We start from the raw sequence: 7,689 nt of genomic DNA on the forward strand, positions 1-7,689 counted from the left end.
TTTTTGAGCCCATCTAATTGACTACATGCCAATCTGCTAGAGAGTGTGCTGCTTCTAAACACAGTGACTACTCTTCATAATAGGCATGTCTAGTTTAAAATATAGGTAGAGGTATTATAAACCTTGTTTAGCCAAAATGGACTTGTTTCCTTGGAAGTAAACAGGGAAAACTGGGGGAGGAACTCTAGCTGAGGTCTGACAGATGCTCAAGTATGTGAAGCTTAAAGAGGAACGTGTGCTATTCAGTTTGCTCACGGAGCCTTTGTGACCTGTGTCTTCGCAGTAATGATGACACAAGCTTTTTTGAATAAAAGGAAGAAATTAACTGCCGTGGCTAACTGCACCCTTGCTAGCTTGCTAACCAAGGACACCATTTGACTGTGAAAATTGTTGGTGTACCCAAATCTCTCAGCTGGAGAGAATATCCAAAGTGAGAGTGTTCCCATATCTGTGGGTTAGAAGGGCTATTTTAAAAACTTCCTTTAATTAGAAAATTAAACACTATTGCTTTAAAACAGTGGTGCACTGCTTTGAAAAATTAAGATCATATGGAATCATTTATTGCTTTTCAATATGCATTCAGTCTCTGGTGCAATTTTATGTACTCACTAATGCATAAAGTTTTTTGGAGCAGGAATAAAGCACCACAAAGCATGATTTAATGCTATAGGGTCACCAGATCTGTTTCACATTACTGGATGTTTCAATCTGCTGAAAAGAAGGGGTTGTCCCCAAACCAATGAAACAATGATGGGAAAGGGGGGGGAAGCCCATAAATCTGAAACACTTTGGAAATATAGCACACATAACTAGAAAAACTTTTAAAAGAATCAGTGGGGATTTGGCTGCATAAGAGATTAAAATTATGTAAATTTATATTAAGAACAGGAAAGGTAAAACAAAGTTGCTATAAACAGCACAATACTTGGTTGCAATTTAAGGTATCTTAATAAATCATGTTTTCAAACAGTACAGGCCTACGTAAGCATGTGACTGTAAGAGAAAATAAGAGCAAGTAATCCGGGAGTGCACAAAAGTGCTTTTGTTTTTAGTTCTGTGGTCACTGGAAGTGCCTATTCTTGTGCTTATTCACAAACACCTCTGGCTCCTTCTTCCAGAAATCTTATCCAAACGTTTTTGTTCTGACTTCGTTAGAGGACTTTGTGCTTTGGTTCTTTTCATATGACTTGTTCAGGGTTCAGTCTTACAATGCCTTTCCTCTGGCAAGGGACTGAGATGGGTCCTATGCCTTCACTGCATTTTTTTTCTTTTGTATTCTTTCCCCCCCCCAGAATGACAGGCTGTGGGGCAGTCTTTGCTCTCAGGGCCTGGGCATTTCCCTTGCACTGGTTCAGCAGGGATCAACAAGAAGAGGCCAAGTCTGACAGGTAAACCGTGCCTGGTTTGAGCCACCTGGCAATGAACTCTGCAGGCATGGGAGGCAACCTTTCTGCTTTTATCATGAACCTGAGAGCAGTATAACTGTCTGGCTAGTTATAATTTAACAGAAACCCCGTTTTTCATCTCACTGTGGTGGTATGCTTTCTTTTAAATATCATCTGTGGAGTCTCCCAGTGAGTGGGAGCTTCAGTTTTGCTTTGTATTTCTTACAGATACTGACAAAAAACTAGTCCATCAGGTTACTGAATAGGAGCCATATTGCTTCTTAGAGGCCTAAGCACACTAAAAAGACTAAAATTGCAGTAATTTTAATACTTCATTCAAAATATTTTTCAGTATATATTTGTCATTTATAACCAATACGATAACTGACTGTTTTTTTTATTAATTTTGAAATCTTATATTTTCAGCTTTATTAAGCAAGTAAATTAATATTCAGCCTTCCTGTAGCACTGGAGCTTGTTCATCATGGCTGTGCCTTCCATCATTCTTTGGTAATTGATATTAGTAATTTCAAATAAGTTCAGATCTTTTGTTCAAAATAAACAGAGTATATATGTGTCTTCTGGATCAGCCCCGTAATGTGACCTCTCCTGTCTGCTCAAATTATAGTATCAAAATAAAAATCTCCAGAAAAATTGAGCCAGTTGAATGAATACATCATCAGTATTAAAACCAGCACCATGAGGACTAATTGCTGTCTTCAATTAACTTTTGCTCAGATCCTATATCTTAGCCATTGGAAAATCTTAAATAAAATTCTCTTTTACGTCCTCTCAGGCTTTTTCAAAAACAGTTGTCAGTTTAGGCATATATTCCTACTTTAACTTGTATGTATGTTTGTTAAGACTATTGCTTGTCTGTAGATGGCAATAGCATTACAGTGCTGAAGTAGCCCCCAGCCTGTAAAATAGGGCTGTGATGTTGGTGAGCATTAACTTTGAGAATGAAGAGAAAAAAATACCTTGCCTTTTTCTTTTCTGATTGTTTTGTTTGTTTGTTTGTTTAATGTCTGCAGCAGTGGCAGTGGGGACTGTTCTACTTGCAGGAATGTTGGGACTAATCATGTGAGAAAAGATCCTGGAGTGATGAGGCAGCATATTTCCCATGTCTGAGGTCAGGATTTGTTCTGTGAAGCTGACCTTTAAAACAGCCTGAAAATGAGGAACGTGGCACCAGAGAGCAGAGCAGGAAGCATGAAATTATGTAAGATATGTTTCTTCTGCATATGAAATACTTTTTTTTTTAAAGCTCCAGGTTTGTGATTCAGCATTTTCTGCCACTGAGAGATACAAGAAAGGGGAAAATTCTGTAGCAAAGAAAGTCCCTATTGTTCTAATCAAAACCTAATAAAATATTAGCCACCAGGTACTTTTGTTCCCTTCTGATGAGCTGGGGTTGAGATTATATTTTTCCCAAAATCACTCTCCCCTCAGCCTCCTGATCTGAGAACCCTGGAACAGAAGACAAAGTTTTATTTAGGCACAGCCTGGGCACCTTTTCTATATATAATCTGTGTGAAGTGCCTCCAGCTTTGTTGGCATTGGATTCCTGGGTGACTGCTGTTCCAGCTCTGACAAGCAACTGCAGGACAGGCCTGTGATGAGGACACTCCGGGGTGCTGGTGCCCAGTGGATGTTTGGTGCAGGACAGGCAGGTCAGGGTCCCCCCAGGGCTAAACCATCAGCTTGGGTGAGGTTGCCAGCCTGGGTTGGATCCCCGCTGCGTGGTGATGCAAGCCCTAGACACAAGCTCTCCTCTCTGACCTTATGCAAAAGTGCCCTCACTGCCTTTTTTTCCTTCTTGCCTTTTCGCCCTGTGCCCCTTCCCTTGTGGAGAGGCGTGAGGGTGCATTGAGAGGTTTGATGCAATTGCCAGATGCCCCAGCCTGTTGCTGCCTCCCTGGTCTTAGAAATGCTGCCGACCTGTTTGGAAGGAGAAAATGAGGGAGCCATTTCATCCTCTCCCTCTTTGGAGGCTGGTGCTGTGTTCAGATGGCATTTACCTCTCTTGATAAAGGAGGTGGCAGAGTGGGGAGTACTCGCAGATAGTGGAGCTCAGCTGGGTCCATGGAGAGACTGGTCCCTGGCAGAGTGTTGGCCTCTGGATGGTGGCATTTCCCCAAACAATTCCCAGGTATGGGCATAAAATGTCTGCAGTCACTACACTTCCATGGGTAAGAGGGTTTAACAGCCTGTTGACAGCTAATCTGTGCCCAGTGGCTCATTTGTCCCTATGGATGTGGTCTGGGTGTGCCTGGGGCGATCTGTGCTCACAGCAGAACCCTGCACAGGGGCAGCCTTGCTCTCCAGTGTTGAATTATGTCGCGGGGAAGAAGGAAGACGGCCTTGTCATGCTTCCCCTTTACCTGCTGAGATGGCAGCAGCAGCAGCAGAGGTGACTGATGGCTCTTTTTTGGTTGCTCCAAATGCCAGACAGAAGGAAGCAGGCTTGCATCTGCCTCAGACTGTGAATAGATTTCTTTTTTTTTTCTTTTTTTTTTAAAGAGTCCTAAGGGAGAAGCAAATGGATATAAGCATGTACTGTATTTGTGAGACCAACCCTGGGATGGCCTGCACGTTATAAATTGATGTTGAAAAATGGGTGGTGGAACATTAGAGCCACACAAAATGATTCAGAGCCTGAAGAAAATGCTTTGCAATGGGAGACATGGAGCACTTTGTCTCTTTAGTTTATCAAAAAAGGCTGAGCAGAGAATTGATTATGATGGTGAAGGAACTTCCTTGGAAGAAAAATATCAGGTACTGAAAGGCTCTTTAATCTAGTAAATTATGGGAATGTGTTTCAGCAAGCTGAAATCAGATACATTCATATGAAAAACTGGGCACAAATTTATTGGAATGAAGGTGGTTAATCACCATAACAAGCTGTCAGGATAGTTGGAACATTTTCCAGATGTGCCCAAGCCAAGACAGGCCTGTTTCTGAAGGGCGTGCACTAATCACCGTTAAAAGCATGAGGGACACTGCAGTCAAGTCTCAGGCAAGGTAAACAGGTGATGTTCGAAGGACTGTGATGTGTGACAGGCTTGACTAACAGCTCCCAAAGGAGCTGTGAAGATCTAATGGTTCCCATCTGTCCTTAACCTCCCAGAGACTGAGAAAAACAGCACTTAGCAGAAAGCGGAAGGGAGGCATCAGAATGACAGCCTCATTGCTGGCACACTCCTGTGACCTCTGTTTCTGGAAGGACTGTGTCTTTCACCTGCTTGGGGCTCTGCTAATGTTTGCTCTACTGCCAACACAAGAACAACCTTTCTCCAGTCCACAAGCTCTTTGTACAGATTGGCATCGGCACCTTTCATTTTAGAAGAGAATGAATAAAAATTTGTGATGCTCAGTGGTAGCTAGGATAAGTAGTTTCCTTTTTCAGTTTTTGTTTGTTTTTTTTTTTTAATTCCATCTTCATAAGCTTTGGTTTTGCCTGTTCTTCACACCTGCTAGTTTCCCTAGTATCCATTTCCTTGTATTGCCTTTGCCACCAGGCTCAGTGTATTTTCCTGCATTGATAATCTGTGGTGCAGGATGCCTTGGAGGGTTCTTCCTACCTATGATTTGACAAAATAAACACTGTCTTTCTTGCACAGATTTCACACGGGATGGGTATGTCAGTGATGTGCTGCGTAGATAAAAGCTTGTCAGGAACTTTTTGATAAAGTACCTTTCATCCAAAAGTACAAGTTTGTATCTGCTGTAGCTATTGATGGAAACACACTAAGCCGTCTTTGCAAAATACCTGCAGTCTGTATCTCGAGAAGTGCCCTAATCTAATTTTAAAAACAAGGTTCCTTTTCCAGAAGACCAGTTGGTGGTGGAAATCAGGAATTTCTTATCTCCTATTCCCTTTTCTGGGGTCCCAGTGCTTTCATGCTTATTGGCCATCTGCCAGGGATGATGCAAGTATTTTATACTCTCAAGCCCTGAGACAAGTTTGCTCACTTTTCGTGGTTCCAAAGGGCAAGGTACAAAGTCAGAGCTGAAACAAGGCAAGTGATTTCCACGCAGCATCCCTGTCTTCAAATTGGAGAGACATGGATTTGAAAGGTGGACTGTGTGCTAGATAAGGCATTGACTGGATGGATGCAGCCAGAGAGTTGTGGCCAAAGATTCTATGCCTAGGCTGGTGCTGAGTGGTGCCCCTTGAGGCTCTGTCTCTTCAGTATCTTTATTCATGACAGTAGGACCAAGTGCACCCTCAGCAAGTTTGCAGATGGCATAAAGCTGAGCGGTGCAGCTGGCACAACAGAGGGAAGGGATGCCATCTAGAGGAACCTGGACAAACTGGAGAAGTGGGAGCATGAGAACCTCCTGAGGTTCAACAAGTGCAGGGTGCTGCAGCTGGGTCAGGGCAATCCCAGACAGTACAGACTGGCAGAAGAACTCATGGAGATCAGCCCTGTGGAGAAGGACTTTTGGGTTCTTGTGGATGAAAAGCTGGACAGGAGCCAACAGTGAACACTTGCAGCCCAGAAAGCCAAACACATCCTGGGCTGTATCAAGAGGTGTTGTCAGCAGGTCAAGGGAGGTGATCCTGGCCCTTCCCTCTGCTCTCTCAGTCCCCACCTGGAGTGCTGCATCCAGCTCTGGGGTTCCCAGCACAAGATGTGAGCCTGTTAGAGGGAGTTCAGAGGAGGCCAAGAAGATGATCAGAGGGATGGAGCACCTCTCCTGCCCAGACAGGCAGAGTGAGCTGGCATTGCTCTTCTCTTGATGGAGAAGAGGACACTACAGGAAGACCTCATTGCAGACTTCCAGTACTTAAAGTGGCTTATAAAAAGAGGGAGAGAGGCTTTTTACTTGTAGTGATAAGACAAGGGGGAGCGGTTTTAAGTTTAAAGAGGATAGGTCCAGATTAGATGTTAGGGAGAAATTCTTTACTGTGAGGGTGGTGAGCCACTGGAACAAGTTGCCCAGAGAAGCTGAGGATCTCTGGAAGTGTTCAAGGTCAGGCTGGATGGATCTTGAAGCAATGTGATCTAGTGGAAGGTGTCCCTGCCCCTGGCAGGGTTGTAGGAACTAGTTGATCTTTAATGTCCCTTCCAACCCAAACCAGTCTATGATTCTATGAATGAAGGGGTGGTGCTGTCATCCAGTTGTCATGGTATTGTTGTCAATTTCCACAAACCATTAACCTGGTTCATGGACTCTCTAGAACACGGAACTTAAAGGTAGAGCAGGGTTTTGAAGTGACATCTCCAGATAGTGAGAGTCCTGAACTTACTTTTATGTGGGGAAAAAAACCTTTTGAAGAATAAGAAATGTTGGAGGGTGAGGATGGTTGTGTTTGTTTTAGATTTGGGGGTTTTGGCGGACACACTCCAAGAAGTTTTCCAACCAGTTTTCCTGAAATCCTCATACCTCTAGAAAGCAGCAGAGGTGTCTGCATGAGCAAAGAGCTCCAACACAGGAAAGTACAGAGAATGTAAGAAGAATAAGGCTTTAGCTGGAGAGATGGAAGTGGTGAAGTCCTGCAGCCACTGGTAGGGTTTTCTGCAAAGACTGCAGTTGCAAACAGAGCCTGGCAGGAACTCACCCAGACTTTAGGAAACATTTAGTTTTAGAACTTAAGAACCCCATGTTTTAGTCTGAACTGAACACATGGGTCTAAAACTTCTTTAAACTCTGGATGAATGCTGCTTTTAACCTTACCCTGTAGCTTGGATCCATTTGTTTAGTCATTGCCCAGATGAAGGTTATTCTTTGTCTCAGAGAAAAGGTTTACCTTTACTCTCTGTCTCAGATTAGCTTACTGTTGTCCCCACAGTTTATCTGCATATCCTGCTGCTAAATGTGGATAAAATTAGCAGATTGTCCTTTTACTCCCTTTCCTTTCAGCTTGTTGATGCAGGATTCAGGATGCATGGTAATGTGTAACTGAAGGATGTTGGCCCTGCCCAGCTGGCTTAGATCTCACCTCTAGGCCTGTACTCAAAAAAACCCCTACCTATTCTGAGCAGCATGGGAAGCTCTCCAGGGCCCAGAATGTGGAAATTAATCAATTCTTGTAGAAATGTTTCTGTAATGCTGTGGAATCCAGCCAAGAGACATGATGAATGTGAAAGCTGTTTTCTAGGACATCCAGTTTCATTTAATTTTGTCAAGCCCATAGAACTTTTCAGCAAATGTCTGTATCCTTCCATCCTGCATCCTTTTGTGATGTGGTTACCCTGGCAATCCAGCTGACTTTCCAGAAAAGCCAGAAGTTCATTGACTTGCTACATTAAAGGCCTTCAGTAGGCTTCAGCATCTATTGATGCCAGTCCTTTCA

The sequence above is a fragment of the Melospiza georgiana genome, chromosome 3 (assembly GCF_028018845.1).
Source record: "Melospiza georgiana isolate bMelGeo1 chromosome 3, bMelGeo1.pri, whole genome shotgun sequence".
Lineage (NCBI taxonomy): Eukaryota > Metazoa > Chordata > Aves > Passeriformes > Passerellidae > Melospiza > Melospiza georgiana.